This window comes from Spermophilus citellus, assembly GCF_964194105.1.
Source record: "Spermophilus citellus genome assembly, chromosome: 1".
Classification (NCBI taxonomy): domain Eukaryota; kingdom Metazoa; phylum Chordata; class Mammalia; order Rodentia; family Sciuridae; genus Spermophilus; species Spermophilus citellus.
Window position 1 is genome coordinate 138559914 of NC_138182.1, and position 16901 is coordinate 138576814.

Here is a 16901-nt window from a genome sequence, read left to right on the forward strand (position 1 = left end):
TGTATCCGCTTGTTTTGAAGAAACTTTCTCAATAATCCTTTAATGATAAATTCTATATAATAAATGTGCTGAGCTTGTTCTGGGTCACTATCTCCTACTAGGGTTTAGTGATCCAACAGGCCCCAGCTTTTCCTCTCATTGTGTGTCTGTTTGTCATTTCTAACCCCCCATTGCCCCTCATCCAGTTTCCTGAATTAACCGCCGTGCAGGTCATGGCACACCATGATTGGAAGCTTAGAACTTTGGGCCCCACCTCCCCATTCTCAATGAAGGGGAGAGGAGCAGGCAACTGATGAAGTCCCCATAAAATCCTGAACCAAGGGATTTGGAGGACCTCTGGGTTGGGGAACACATGGAGGTGCTGGGAAGGAGGTGTGCCCAGAGATGGTTTGGAAGTTCCAGGCTCCATCCTTGAGAACTTGCCAGGGCAGCTCTTCACCTGGCTGTTCATTTGTACTCTTTGTAATATCCTTTATAATAAGAAAAAGCTAGAAGAGAATTTCCCTGAGTTCTGTGAGTATTTCTAACAAATAATTAACCCCAAGGAGAGGGTCATGGGAACCTATAATGTAAAACTGGTTGAGGTCTGGATTTGCAGCTGGCATGAGAAGTGAGGCCAGTCACAGACTAAGCCCTGGCCTGAGGGATCTGACTAACTCCAGATAGACAGTGTCAAAACTGATTTGAATTATGGGACACTCAACTGGTGTCAGAGAATTGCTTATTGCTGGGTGGGGTGGGGGGGGGAGAAGCCCACATATTTGGTCACAGAAGTATCCTGTATTGAGTCTGTTAAGTAGTAGAGGAAAAAACAAACTGTTTTATCCTATCTTACATACAACCAATTTTGAGGAGAAATGATTCATCCATGCTCTTGGAAGAATAAACTGGGCTTCACTGGCTCAGCCCCCACCTGGTCTCTGCTCTCCACGAGCCACATGGAAAACTTGGAGGGGGAAGGCCCTGCCCCCTGGGGGCATTCAAAATCACTAAAATACCCAAAGGAATTAACACCTTTCCTTAATAACATCACATATCTAGCTGGTGTTAAAATTTCCTTGGTCTTATGTCTTTTTTACAATTGGTTTGTTTAAATTGAACCAAAAGAAAGTCTATATATTGCATTTAGCTGATGTGTCTGCTAACTCTCTTTTATATAAGTTGCCTCCTTTTCCCTTAAAAGTTGTTTAAGAAACACTATATATCTCCCGAAGTCTCTATTCTGCTGCTTGTATCTCTGTAGTGCTTAAAAATATGTTCTTCTGTCTTCCTTCTGTAAACTGAGAGTTAGATCTAGAGGCTTGAGATAATTTGATAAGATATTCTGGTAACTTCTTCAAAGCAAGTGGTGCATCCATTATAAATTCCTTGGGGTATTCTATGTACATATATAGACATATGCATATACACAATTTTATTAATTATATATAATTATATTAATTATATATAATTATATATATAATTTTATTAATTATATATATATTAATTATATATATAATTTTATTAATTATATATATATATATTAATTATATATATAATTAATAAAATGTCATTTATAAATAGTGTTTCACTTCTTTTCCAATCTAGACAGCTTTTATTTATTTTTTCTTTTTAATTGTCTTGGTTAGAGACTCTAGCACAATGTTAATAGAAATAGTGAGAGCAGACATCTTGCTCCAGATCCGATGGGGAAAATCTTTCAGTCTTCAACCATTAAATATAATGTTTGTGTGGGCTTTCCACAGATGCCCTTTGTTAGGTTGAGGAAGTGCCCTTATATTCCTAGTTTTTTGAGTATTTTTATTCTGAAACAGCATTGCATTTTGTCAAATGCTTTTTATTGGCATCTACTGAGATGATAATGTGGATTTTATCCTTATTCCTATGGTTTATTGCATTGATTAAGTTCCATATGTGGAACCAACCTTGCATTCCTGGGACACCCTACTTGGCCATGGCATATAATCCTTGCTGAATTTGGTTTTGTTGTAATTTGTTGAGGATTTTTGTACCTATATTAATTAGGGATCTTGGTCTATAGTTTCCCTGTGATTTCTTTTTCTGGTTTTATATATTATATTCCTTTTGCTAAAAATTTAGGTTGTTAACATTAATATAACTTATTGACTTTTTTGTACAACATACAATAGTTTCAGGAAAACAATACCAATATTACTGGTAACAGTATTATTACAGATTTTTTTTTTTGTCTGTAAAGTATATTTCATCAGGAATATTCAGTCAAATTTTGTGTTTTGTTTTGTTTGGTACTGAGGATTGAACCCCGGGCTGTGCAAATGCTAGGCAAGCACACTACCACTGAGCTATAGCCCCACCTCCATATTTCATATGTTGAAGCTACTTAAATAATTCCTCTCTGCATGGTTCTTTTTCAATACACAGTTGGGTTCATTTATTTCATTTAGCTTTTTGTTTTTAGGGATTCCTTTTTGCTTTTAAATTTTGGCCTAATCTAGTTTTTGTAATCACGAAAAGCATTTACATGGTTCCAAAGTCATATATAAAAAAAAGATAAGCAAAGCTTTTAGGCTTTGATCCCAATCTCCTCTACCTGGTTTGGCTCTTCCTTCCTGGGTCCCATTTTACTTTGTGGTTATAAGCACCTACCTGTGTAAATTGTTATTCCCTTGATTTTCTTTTGAGTGCATGGTCACATGCCACAATATTTAGCTTGTCATCTTCATTTAGTATTATTTTACGGAAATCACGCCTTGAGGGCTGCAGGGGTTTTGTTTGTTTTGCTTTGTTTGTTTTTTTTTTTTTAAAAGAAGTGGGTAAGTTAAATTCAGAGAACAATAAGCAAGTTCATTTGGTTATACCAAGACCATTTTACTTAATAATAATATTTATTATTATTGTTTAGGAGGGAAGAGGGAGATGGAAGGAGGAAAGCTACTGAGCTTCTAAACAGTGCTTCTCAGGTTCTACCTGGACCAGGAGTCTCAGCATCACCTAGGAGCTTGTGAGAAGCATTGTCTGGCCACCCCACCCCACTTGAATGGGTAGAGCCCAGCAACTTGCATTTTAACAAGCGATCTCAATTCACTGCCTAAAATATTCACATTTAGGACTGGTGGAATGGGTTCCCTGGGAACAGCTCCAAGGGGAAGAATTGTGTGTAGACGGTTCCTTGGGGAGGGCTCTGGGGAGATACCCCTGTAAGGAAGCGAGAGAGAGAGAGGCAGGGTAAGGGAGGAAGAAGGAAAGGTCACATTTGAGCCCCAGTACATTTCACCAGGAGCGCTGGAGTCTGGAACATTCCCAAGTTGTCTAGATTGAGATTAGGGCCTAGCCTTTCTCTCCAAGCATGAACTAGGCATTGAGAGGGAGTGAAACCTTAAGCAAATCTGCTCCCTGTGGTCAAGGGCAATGCCCAGTGGGAAGGAGGACCCTGAGTTGCCCCCTGCCCACATTCTCAACAGCCTGGGGATGGGCACATCAGTTGAAGAGGGACTCTAGGGAGAATAATGTCCATTCACTATAAAAATGACAGAAAATCCCCAGGAAGGCACTATACCCTCCCCACTTCAACAAACATGTAGCCTACGCCCGTTATCCCAGCAGCTTGGGAGGCTGAGGCAGGAGGATCACAAGTTCAAAGTCAGCCTCAGCAACTCAGCAAGGCTCTAAGCACCTCAGTGAGACCCTATCCCAAAATAAAAAATAGAAAGGCCTGGGGATGTGGCTCAGTGGTTGAGGGCCCCTGGGTTCAATGCCCAGTGCCCAACCAAAAACAAACAAACAAACAAACAAAAATGAAACCTGCAACACAGAGAGGTCGTGGAAACTTACCTAAGGTCATACAAACAGAAACAGGTAGGATCTGATGCTGGGTGTCTATACTAGAGCCTGTGCTCCCAGCCACTGTGCTGACACCCATGACCCCAGAGCCCAGAGAGCAGGCAAGGTGGGGTTCACCATCCCATTTGGCAGAAGGCGGAGACCCAAGGTAGGGGGGGCAGCCTGTGCAGGGGCAAGGGTTCTCACTGGTGCAGCACCCCCAGAGTGGCACGGTGTCAGGAACATTGTCCTTCCTACCATGCCTGCTGTCTGGTTGACAGAGTCTCAGGTAACACTCAAGACAGCTCTGCGTGGAAGCTTTCTGGGAAGCTTTCAGAAGGTGAAGGAACCTGCCTAGGAATGACAGCAAGAAGCACATCGCACCCCCTTTGTCCTCGGGTGCAAGCTGGGGTCACCACGCTTTCCAGCTGTGACTTGTGCCCACCCCCACATCCCACGTATGTCACCTGATTGCTTGGCTGGTTTCTTCTCAAACCTCCACATCCTAGCTTAAATGACTCTTCTCAGAGCAGCCTTCCCTGATCCCTGCTTCCCCTCCTGAGACTCCCTCGAGGGTTCAGTCAAGACAGAGGCCAAGTGCCGCCGTCTTGGCTGGGCACAGAATCACGAGCCACTCACAGCCTTGTAGATTCAAACAGCAATTCTTTATTCCCGAACTCACACCGGCCTCTACAAACCATTCTGGGGAAATCCAAGTTCTGCCGCGCAATTCACGTCCCAAAATACTTTCTGAATTCCACAAGAACTCAACGGGAACTCAGGCAGCAGGATACGCCCTATTCCCAGCAGCAATAACCTTAAACCTGGAACTTCCCTAAACCCAGATTGTCTTAAACCGGGAACGCCCTAAACCCAAGGAGCGGGATACTTCCTAAAACCTGCAGGATACACCCTAAACCTGTACCCACCCTCGTCCTTGAGCAGGGTCACCTTTCTCAAACACACATGCAATGTCACAGCGAATTTCCAAGGCAAGTCCATTTAACATGGGGTACGCTGGCAAGGAAATTTCGATGTGTCATTCCTACTTGGCAATGGCCCTCAGCAGCCAAGGGCTGGGGATGTGGCTCAAGCGGTAGCGCGCTCGCCTGGCATGCGTGGGGCCCGGGTTCGATCCTCAGCACCACATACAAACCAAGATGTTGTGTCCGCCAAAAACTAAAAAATAAATATTAAAAAAATTCTCTCTCTCTCTCTCTCTTGGCAGACTGTTCATGTCCACCTTAAAGCTAAAATAATATGACATTTTTCAAGAGTTGTCAAAAACAAAACGCAGACAAGAGGAGGGTGAGCAACTGAGACCGTGTGCGCAGAGCAAGTCCACTGTGGGATCAGAATGGCGGATTCAGTGGAGAGCTCTTTCAGCTTCTCTGCACATCTGATAATTTTCAGAAAGAAATACTGAAGGGGAAAACTCATCAGGGTCCCTGGTCTTCTTTCAACTCTCCCTCTGCTAGAGGCCCCGAGGGAAGGGAAGCACACCTCCCTGGAGGTCACCCTTCCAGCTCTGGCAGGAAGGAGCCCTGGGGTCTGGCAGGGAGCTCATTTGCACCTGTGTGAACTGGACCCCAACATTAACAGCCCAGAACCATGGGTGAGCAGTCACTCTTCCCTTTGGGGGCTCCCCGACTTCTTTCATGTCTCCTCCTGCTCTTCCATCTTGCTGGATGGTTCTTATCCAGCCCCCAGGAAGCCCTCCCTGGTTCCTGGTTCCTTTCCCCTCCTCTCTAATCCCTTTGATCATGTCAGCCAGACTTCTCTGGGAACCTTCTGCTTCATTATGTCGGCTTTTACAAATAAATGAAAGCACCTCTTCTTAAAAGTCCCTTTCCCTTTACTTGGCTGAGTCCTCTGTGGCCAAGAAAGACAGGCACTATCTAGCTTTCTATAAAAGCTCCGGCCTTCCAACCAATTTCACAGGAGGTCTGCTTGACTGAAGCAGGTTGGGGGGAGGGGAAGCTGCAATCAGCGGCCTGGAGTCTACCTGTGAGGCACAATAAGGTTGCTCTTTCCAACAGAGAGCCCTGGCTCTGTCCAACACCAGGGCCCCACCGACTGCCAGGAGATAGGGGAACACCAGTCACATTAAGGGAGGTAAATAAAGCCACAATGGACTAAGTTCACTTCTAATTTAATTCAATCATGGAATTAAAGATTACTCAGAACTCAAATAAAAGGCTCAGCTTGGATCACAGCTCTGAACCTGTTCCCCCTCTCTCTGTGTGTATCTTTATAATCTACTGTTTCTTTCCCTCTCCTATCCATCCAATCATTCAGTCACTAAATAAACACAAAATTGCAACTCGACTTTTGCCATGAGCACTGCTCATTAGTTTGGTCCCAGCTTAGTAGAAGCCCTTTGCTTAAATAAAAATTTGCAGCACATTCTCAAATCCTTCTCTTCAGAATCCAGCAGAGTCTAGCTCCGCACACCTGCCCACAGGCCACCTTCCTGGTAGAGCCCAGGCAAAGCCTGGTTTCTCATTCTCTTATTAGTTCTCAGAGGGCAGCAGATGGGGGACCGGGGGATGGCATGGGGGAAGATAGAGGCCATCACCCACTCCAGATCCGCCTCATCTTGCCAGCTCCATGGAATACTTGTCTGTACCTTGTGAATTGAGATCCTAACACTGAGAGAGTATGCCCAGGGCTTTTGTGTACGATAAACAAGATGAAGCTCTTCACCCAGATGACTAGGGAAGTAGCCACAGTGCAAGTGGTCTCCAGGAGGGGGACTTGGACACTGCTCCTATTGCAAAGGGCTGGGGATGGCTACCATAGTGAGCAGGCAAGGACCAAGCCTGATGGTTTGTAGAGCATGCTTCCTTTTCTCTAACTAGGCAGTACAAACTCCATTTTCCAGATGAAGAAAATGGAGCCCATAGGGGGAAGTGAATTCAATTCAGATATCAAATCCCAATTGTGTTTATTTAAAATAATATTTGCATTTTTGTGGTTTCTAGGTGACAAACTGTTCAGCACAAAATCTGGAAGACATAGAAAGGTTCAAAGGAAAATGGATAACAACAGCAAATACATATGGTTTCCAACTTCTGATGGTTTTGCTTAACAATTTTTTGACTTTATGATGGTGTGAAAGTAATGTGCGTCCAGTGGAAACTTTCCTTCTCATTTTGAATTTGGATTGTGTCCTAGGCGAGTGACAAAGTTCTATGCCCTCCTGTGATGCTGGGCAGCAGAGGTGATCCCTAGTTCCCAGTTGGCCATGTGGTCTCCAGGAAGAATCACCAATGCTGTGCAGTGTACTGTGCTGCTAAGCTATGATTTCAGTGGGGAAGGTGCATCACATCCATTTTTGAAAAAATTAATTAATTTATTTTAATTAGGTATATATGACAGCAGAATGCATTTTAATGCATTGTACACAATTGCAGCATAACTTTTCATTGCTCTGGTTGTACACCATGTAGCATTGTGCCATAGTGCAGCCACACATGTACCTAGGGTAATAATGTCCACCTCATTCCACTCATACCCCCATGTCCCCTCCCCACCCTCCCCTTTGCCCAATCACAGTTCCTCCATTCCCCCGGTGGGGGGGCCCCCAATTATGGACAAGCATCCACTTATCAGGAACATTAGGCCTTTGGTTTTTTGTTGTTGTTGTTGTTTGTTTGTTTGTTTTTGGCTTCCTTTCCTCTAACTAGGCAGTACAAACCCCATTTTATTTTGCTTAGCATGATATTCTCCAACTCCATCCATTTACCTGTAAATGCTATAATTTTATTCTCTTTTAATGCTGAGTAATAATATTCTATTGCATATATATATACCAGTTTCTTTATCCATTCATCCACTGAAGGGCATCTAGGTTGCTTGACAGTTTAGCTATTGTGAATTCAGCTGCTATAAACATGGATGTGGCTGCATTACTATAGTATGCTGATTTTAAGTCCTTTGCTTATAGACTGAGGAGTGGGATAGCTGGGTCAAATGGTGATTCCTTTCCAAGTTTTCTAAGGAATCTCCATACTGCTATCCAGAGTGATTACACCAATTTGCAGTCCCACCAGCAATGTATGAGTGTGCCTTCCCCCCCCCCCCCAACATCCTCTCCAACATTTATTGTTGTTTGTATTCTTGATAACTGCCATTCTGAGATGAAATCTTAGAATAGTTTTGATTTGCACTTCTCTAATTACTAGAGATGTTGAACATTTTTTCATATATTTGTTGATTGATTGTATGTCCTCTTCTGAGAAGTGTCTGTTCAGGTCCTTGGCCCATTTATTGGTTGGGTTATTTATTTTTTTGGTGCTTAGCTTTTTGAGTTCTTTTTATACCCTAGAGATTCATGCTCTATCTGATGTGTGAGGGGTAAAAATTTGTTCCCAAAATGTAGGCTCTCTCTTTACCTCATTGATTGATGAAGATTTGGGCCTACTTTTTTCTCTATTAGGCGCAGGTCTCTGGTTTAATTCCTAGGTCCTTGGTCTACTTTGAGTTGAGTTTTGTGCATGGTCAGAGAGAGGGGTTTAGTTTCATTTTGCTGCATATGGATTTCCAGTTTTCCCAGCACCATTTGTTGAAGAGGCTATCTTTTTTCCAATGTATGTTCATGGTGCCTCTGTTTAGTATGAGATACCTGTATTTATGTGGGTTTGTCTCTGTGTCCTCTGTTCTGTATCATGGGTCTACATGCCTATTTTGGTGCCAATACCAGGCTGTTTTTGTTACTATAGCTCTGTAGTACAGTTTAAGTTCTGCTATGATATTTTCCATTTACTCTGGACTTATTGGGCTGTTGTGTGTGGAGGAGTGCCTATGCTCTGGGGCTGATCTTGGCTCAACATCTGGGGCGCATGTCTGTTTCCTTCTCTGCACACACATCTTCATTTCCTCAATGTGGCACACAGCACATGGACTCCTGTGTGCTCCTTCTGCTCTGCCCATCTGGAAGTCTTTGTGGCCTTCCGGATGCAGCATGGCTTCCTGGGAAGCCTGGAGAACTGCTGGGGGTGGAGGCAGGCACAGCAATGCCACTGAGGTCCCCACAGAGGGTGAAAGTGGTGACCTGTGAAATTTCCAGCACATGCCCAACATCCATTTGCAGTCCCCTCCCCAACTAGGCTCAATATTTCTTTCTTTTTTGTACCAGGTATTAAACCCAGGGGCGCTTAATCACTGAGCCACATCCCCAGCTCTTTTTGTATTTTATTCATAGACAGGATCTTGCTGAGTTGCTTAGGGCCTCACTAGGTTGCTGAAGCTGGCTTTGTACTTGCGATCTTCCTGCCTCAGCCTCCTGAGCCACTGGAATTATAGATGTGCACCACTGTGCCGGGCCAGGCTCAATGTTTCTGACCCCCAGTGGCATTATAAAAGAAGAGACAGAGTTCAGAGTCTAACAACTAAGATTTGCATGAAAAACATTTTACCCCTGGCAGGAGCCTGTCCACTAGACTTTGCTTCATTCTGACCAGATCTCAACCTCGATTGGGTAAAGTTCGGTCAGGAGAGCAGAGCGTGGGGACAGGAGGCTCAGTGGGGGATGCTTGCTGAGTTACTGTCTGCAGCAGTGAGAAGAAACAAAGCTAATGTCCATCAGAAGGGGAAATCGTAAAAAGGATGAACAATTTAAACTATTAAATACTAATGCAATTAAAAATAAGGTAGATGATAACGATGACAATAAAAACATCGGTAGAGGATTTCTAATAAGCCAGGCAGTGTCATGGGCACTTAATATGCACTAAGTCATTTGTGCTCACAATAGTCTTAAGAGGGATGGACTATTATGATCTCACTACAACGAGGAACAAGCAAGGCACAGAGAAGTCATGAGACTTGCCTATAGTCAAACAGCTGGTAAGGAATGGAGTCCAGATTTAAGTCCATCCATCCCTAATTCATACAAATATTTTCACAGGAACAATTTGTCAGTGCTGTTAATTTATAAGCAAAAACAAGAGTGGATGGTTAAAACCTCAAATCCAAGGAAACCGAGTAAGAGTATGAAATCCCAGCTTCCAGCTTTTGCTCTGCCATTATCATAAGCCAGTCCTCTTGCTGGGTCAGTGTCCTCTCATGTCACTAAGGGAGCTGGACTGATGCAGTGGGCCCGGCTTGGGTGCCTGCTCTGCAATCCTTTCCTTTCTTTTGGTGACAGCATCCTGCTTTTCCTTGGGGACTCTCCTGACCCTCAGTTGGACCCAGGTTTGGGTGAAGCCAACTCCTCCCTCACCTTAGGGCTGGGCAAGGGAGCCTGGCTCAGTCAAGGCTCTTTATCCATGGTGACTGGTTCAGGGGTGGGAACTTGTAAATCAGAATAAAACTTTGCTGGGAGGACTGGGAGAGAAGTTAGCTCTATTCTGGTGAAACTGAACCTGGGAGGGTATAAATCTGGCCTGCCTGCAGCTATGATTGTTCTCTGCCTCTGAATGAAGTTAACAGACCAAAAACCTTAGCCAAGAGCTGGAGAGATGCCTGCTGGCATCCATGGGAACCTGGATCCAGCTGTGCCTGAAACCAAAGTCTGCCCCTGGCTTTTTCATTATGTGAACCAATACATTTTCTTTTCTTAAATCAGTTTGGGTTAGATTTCTGTCACTTGTAGCTAAAAGAGTCCTGTTGATATAACTGGACAATCCCTAAACCCTGTCAGTTGAATCAATTTCTTTTGGATCTAGTGATGGCTTCTGAAGGACAAGGAGACAAAAAAAAAATGTCCCCAAGGGACACCTCTGATCTGAAGGGGTGTCTTCTCTCTTCTGCCATAGGAGAACTTTGCTGGCTCACTGATGAGGAAAAAGTGACCTGGACAGAAGGTCCTGGAGGCAGCAGGTGGACTGGGAGATAACTGAGCTCCATTGTGAGTGAGTTCCCCAATTTAATATTCCTTAAGGATTCTGAGCTCTTGGGAAACAAAGACGGATCTAATACACCAGCCCTGAACATACACCTCAGGGCTTAATGCTGGCTATAAAAGAAGTCAAAATACAAAGGAAGCATTTCAAAAATAATCTCTCTGAGTCAACCCTGAGACGGGATGATCAATCATCTTTAAAGGAACCATAACACACATCCAATTCCTCAGCCCGCGGCACCATCTATGCAAGTTGGCTGAACAACCCTGACACTCATGTGCCTAAGGGAGCAGGATGTGGGGACGGTGACCCCAGAGGGATGGCACGAATGCCAGGTGAGACGGCCCATCCAAACTGTCACATGGAGAGAGGAGTGGCTGTCTCTGGCCAGTGAGGTGGCGAGAACTCAACAGAGAAGGCTCCTGACTCCAGTTCCCTCTGAATTGGGGCTGGCCACCCCAAGAGAGGGCCCAGGGCTTCAGAAAGGCTTCAGCCAATGCTCTGCTCTTCTGGACTCGAATCACAGTCTTGGCGCCTGGGCCTGAGCCCACGCCCGGCTCTGACAGTCCATTCCTCATTCTCTCAATCATCCCTGCTTTCAAGAAACGCACCTCCCACGGGAGGCCTGAGCTGAGCCCTGGGATTACAACATGAGGACCATGCTGCTGTCCCTGTCCCTCAGGATGAGTCCAGTGGGGGAGGGGAGGAGGCAGACAAATAATATAAAGCTAATAAATTATGAGTGTTCTGCTGCCTGCCTGCATATAGCTGTGACGTGAGACAGAATGAAACAGCCTGGAGATGAGAAGTGAAGCCCGGGGGGAGGGGGCACCCCCTCACGCCCTGCCCTGCCAGCAGCGAGCAGGCCTTCGGTGGCTGCTGGGTGGAACTGGAGTGGGAAGGGGCCTGGGCAGTGATCTTGCTTTCCAGGTAAGGAGGGGTGTTAGAGTCTGTAAACAAGTTGGGATGGCACCTGGCATTTTGCCAGAGGGAGTGGTTTGTGAAGTAACGCCAGCGAGCCATTAAGAGATTCCTTATTGGTTGACTGCTGTATCTAGTTTATGTTAATTAAGATAAGCTGTGTGGAATGTATATATACCCCTCCTGTCCTACAATAAACGGCTCCCACTCCTGCTGTATCAATGTACCAAGTTGTTCGTCACCCCCCCAGTTATTTTGCTGCAGCCGGACTGCGGCAGAGCGGGGCTCGGAGGAGATGATGTGACCAGAACACCTGGCCAACTGGTGTGGGCCAGGGTTGTGGCCTGGCTCCTCCTTTAGTCACAACACAAAGAGAAAACCCTTTGGAGACCCCGGATGTAAACAACAAAGCTAAATCAGACAGTTTCAAGGAACTGGCATCTGTTACCATGTTCTGAGGGCTGCCTGTCTTCTAGGTCTAGGAGGGGCTGAGCCATGCAGCCTAGAAGAGTGGAGTCTGCAGGAGGTGTTGATGAATTCAGCAACTGAAAACCCCCTGGGAGAAATGGGGGGCCCCAAGAATGCTTGTGGATGTCCATCCCATGCTTATTTGCATTCATTCATTCTGTGCTCGTTCCTATTTATCAGAAGCAGTTTGGTATGGCTGGTGCCAAAGAGATCACTTATTAACTACACAACCTCGGGCAGATTACCAACCTCTGCAAGCCTCAGTTTCCTCCTTTATAAAGGAGACTTGCATGTTTGGGCTGAAAGGTGACTGGGAATGGATATGGTGGGGCATACCACCCCATCTTGGTCCAAAAAGGAAACTCTGAGCCAGTCGGTTCAGACATGGGGCCTGCCTTCCCATACCTTTCCTTCTAACAGAAATGACCTTGCTGAGGAAGACCCCAGAGGGTGGGCCTTAGGACTGCCCTGTCCCTGGCTACAGCTACTGGGCAGAATGGAGCCCTCACCCAAGGGTATTGACTTGCCAGGTGTCAATGGCCTTGAACGAAGACTGTGTCCAGATGGCATTCACCAGGCCAACTTAATTCTCTTCCTTGGGGATATGACCTTCTTGTATGGGAAAAGAGTCACAGAGTTAATGAGGGAAGCAGAGACAGAGTCACACAGAGAGGTACGATGGCCTCTTAATAGTGGAATCCATTCTTGGAAGGATCTTTCCATTTTAGGCACTGGGAGGCCTGGTTTGCCACAGCCCTACCTCTTCCTCCTCCTGAGAGCTTGGCTGTCAGACTTTTTACAATTCCAACTGAACAACATCCCAGCCTCCCTTTATTGCCCTTGGCTCCTCATGTGGGAAGCCCCAGTACATGACGTGACATGGAAACCCTGGAAGTCTATCCTGTCCCTAAATCTATTCCCTGCATGAAAAACCAAAAGCAAGCATCTAAGTTTGCACTAAAGTTAGTTCATTTTTTTTCTTTTTCATTTTAAAGACAATTGAATTCTTTTGGAATTAAGAGTTCTAAACTTCAGAAATCTCACTAACATGGAAATCTGGGCTTCTGGGTCATGGACGCCGAGACTGGGGGACACACCATTATTCTGCATGATGTGCCCTGTCAATACTGTGCCAACTGGTCCACATGACATCATGAATAGACTCCCGAAGTACACACTCTATCCTCTGCACATTATTGCAAATTGTTCTTCAGTGGTTACAAGAGCGAGTTCTTTCTTTTTTAAAGGGATAATCACTTTAAAAGTTCTTCTAGAGAGACTCTGCTGTTTGAAAGCGTCCAATGCTTGGACTCCTAGATAAACAATCTTCTGGAAGTGGGCACAATTTTAGCATCTCGTCATGGGAACCCAATCCAACACACCTTCCTTTGCAGCCAAGAAAGGTTTGTAGATTTTCCACAGGCCCGTGTGTTTTGGGGGTGACAGAAGCCAGGAACTCTTTGGGCTGATAAATAAAACAGCCAGCCAGCTAGTGTTCCCAGGCTGTGTGCACAGCTCAGCCTGAGAAGTCAAGTGGAACCATTGCACATTAAGGCTGCAAGGGCTTACTCTCATCCCGTATGTGCCCCTGGGTTTACAGATGAGGGGACTGAGGTGCAGGAGGGGAGGGATCTTTCCAAGGCCACAGAGTGAGACAGCTCATCCACATTGCAGACAGTGGTCCTCCATCTAGGGTTAAAAAAGAGAGGATGCAACTGTAGGTGTGGTGAGGGCGGGGCATGGGAGGAAGAGACCTTGGCAAGATCCAGGTTCAAAGTCTACTTCTGTCACTTAGCAGCCAGCTTGGGAAAGTGAGTCTCAGTTTCCACTTAGGTACAATAGGGATAGAAGTCCTCCCTATTGAGACTGTCACAGAGAATGAAAGAAGTACTATATGTGAATGTGGCTGGTACAGCATCTGGCACATAAGACCAGTTTCCACTCTGTAGAGGCCACCGTGTAGATTATTTTCCAACAAATGGTTGAAGTTCAAAATTCTGAGATCTCCCTTCTCTGTTTTGCAAAAAGGACAGTCCCTTCTAATAACAACTTTTTCAGAAAGACAGTGTCCCAGGGACACTAGAACCCCAAGAAGTCGACTAAAGAGAAGTTATAAACATCTCCAGGCTTGATGGTGCACATCTGTAATCCCATCAGCTTGGGAGGCTGAGGCAGGAGGATCACAGGTTGGAGGACAGCCTCAGAATCTTAGCAAGGGCCTAAGCAACTTAGCAAGGTCCTATCTCAAAAATAAAAAAAAAAATTAAAAGGCCTAGGAAAGTCCCCTTTCTCTCAACCCTGCTCCAGATCCACATGGAAAGCCCTTTTCTGACACATACCAACATTCAGCCTCCTCCCTCAGTGGGCACTTGGCTTATCAGCCCTTCTCTGCCCTTCTCTGGGTTCTAGGCAGGCACTGGGTTCCTCTTAAACACAGTCTGTTGGAATAAGAGGAACTGAAAAATGACTGTGACAACACGGGCCAAGATAGACCTCTTTGTGAAGGCCCTTTTCCACTTGGGAAAGCTTTGCTGAGAGCCAGCTGAACCCACCTGCTGTTCTCTCTTCTCAACAGACAGCTAAAGAAAACCAGAAGTCACCATTAATACTGTTGCTGACCATGAACCTCACCATTAATACTGTTGCTGACCATGATGCCAGGCCATCACCCAGCCTGCACCAGCCAATCTGGGCCAGAGACGACAGATTCAAGCAGTATTTAAAGACTCCTGGGTTGTGCTGTCTTTTCCTACCCCTGTGATCCTAAGTTTTGGAAACCTCTTTGTTCAGCTTTTATCTGGTTTTAAGATGTTGATAAAAATAACACATTTAAAAAAATCCAATCAACTCTCTTGTCATTTCCATCCCATAGGATAAAATGTTTGTTCCTCCTAAAGACACAACATACAATGTATTCTGCCTACTCAGTCTTTAAACAAAGGCTGGAGCAAGGAGGAGGAGTTCTGGTTAAGAGTACAGCATGGGGGCTGGGGCTGGGGCTCAGCGGGAGTGCACTTGCCTGGCATGTGTGAGGCACTGGGTTCGATTCTCAGCAGCACAAATAAATAAATAAAATAAAGGTCTATCACAACTAAAAAAATAATAAATTAAAAAAGATAATTTTAAAAAAGAATATAGTATGGAAGGTGGGAATTAACAACCATGAAGACCACATCTCAGATTCCAGGTGATTGTCAGCTGCCAGGCCAACAGTTTTAGGAAGAAATGGACTTTAATATCAAGACACTCAATAATTCATGAAAGAGGAGAAAAGATGAAATAAATTGTAAAGATCAGTGTTCCAGGGTGCCTCGCCACACAGTTTCTGGAGGCAAAGAGCCAGAAACAACCTGTTCGCCTGTCCATCAAGGAGCTGCAGAACAGATCACACGGCTGCTAGAAATGTCTTGCAAAGGTGACTGCAGTCTACTAAGTGAAAGAAGCTACTTGTGGACTGAAATGTTACCATACAACCACATTTTTGTAAAATAAAACAAAACAAAACTCAAAACTGCACTTATAAGTCTACGCATGCTGCATAAGCAAAGAAGAAACTGGAGAGTTATACACTAAATTGTTGCCATTTGCTGCCAGGAAGATTGAGGATGTGAGTGTAGGGGCAGCGAGGATGGAAAGGACCCTGCATGTCTTCCTACAGGAAGGTGTGGAGAAGGGGACTTAAAATCAGAAGTGCCACCGGGCACAGTGGTGTGCTCCTGTAATCCCAGCAGCTCCGGAGGCTGAGGCAGGAGGATCGTGAGTTCAAAGCCAGCCTGGGCAAAGGCAAGGTGCTAAACAACTCAGTGAAACCCTGCCTCTAAATAAAATACAAAATAGAGCTGGGGATGTGGCTCAGTGGTCTAGTGCCCCTGAGTTCAATCCCTGGTTACCCCTTTCCTTACTCCCTCCCCACCCCTCACCTCCAAAAGAATCAGAAGTGCCTGGTGTTCTGTTCCAGGTAACAGTGCTCCTGAACTGAGGGTCTCTGCTTGTCTTATCACCAGCTGCCCCCCAAGACCATCTTAATGAAGGGAGAGAACTGATAATTGCCCTTATCTTTGAGTCATTATTTCCTCTTCCCCTAAACCCATTCAAGGATGACATCACTTAAAATCAAACTCATCTTCATAACCAACTTTACCAAACGCTATCTATCTGCTCCTGGACTAGCATGTTACCTTCAGCATGAAGAGCAAAATGCAAATGGAGGAGTCTGCCTGTTGTGTTTGCTAGATTTATCTAGCAAATCCTGCTCACAATGGCTATGTAATAAACTTCATGCACAAAGCACAAGAATTTAAAAATGTCTCTCTCCTCTATAAGACCTGGGTCTCAGTCCATCCATACACCTTGCAGTAGAAGGAACCACCTGTTTGGATCCAGGTTTGAATCTTTGTCTTCTACTAGCTGTTCAAACTGGAGCCGAGAGCTGAGCTTCTCTAAGGTTCAGTCTGTGCATCTGTAAAATGGAGCTAGTAATTATCATTGGATACAAACCATTTTGGAGGAGACAAAATCACAAAACAGTCAGAATAGTGCTTTTGTAAACCAGAGGCAATGTTGAGCATAAAGGAAATAAAATTACCATCACACAAAAATGCAGAGTGGAAACGAGTAAGGTAAAGCTGGTCAAGTGCCCAGCCTGGCACAGGTATAAATAAATAAAAGCACTGGATAAATGGGAGATGTTATTATGAATGGGGAACACAGTATTTGTTCTAGCAGATGTAGAGAATGCATCTCTTTGCAGAAATAATAAAAATCACAAACCACACATCAGTTCCGCAGCTGACGAGTGGGTTTTACCTTGCATAAATTATAGGGGTAGGGAATGTGTGCATGTTTTGATTTTTAGCTGATAGC

At 44.9% G+C, this 16901-nt stretch overlaps 1 protein-coding gene across 5 annotated transcripts in view; it reads right to left on the reverse strand.

The window, feature by feature from the left end:
* Positions 1-16901, reverse strand: part of GALNT10 (polypeptide N-acetylgalactosaminyltransferase 10) — a 243882-nt gene that overhangs the window by 106485 nt on the left and 120496 nt on the right. The gene's annotated exons all lie outside the window — the stretch shown is intronic.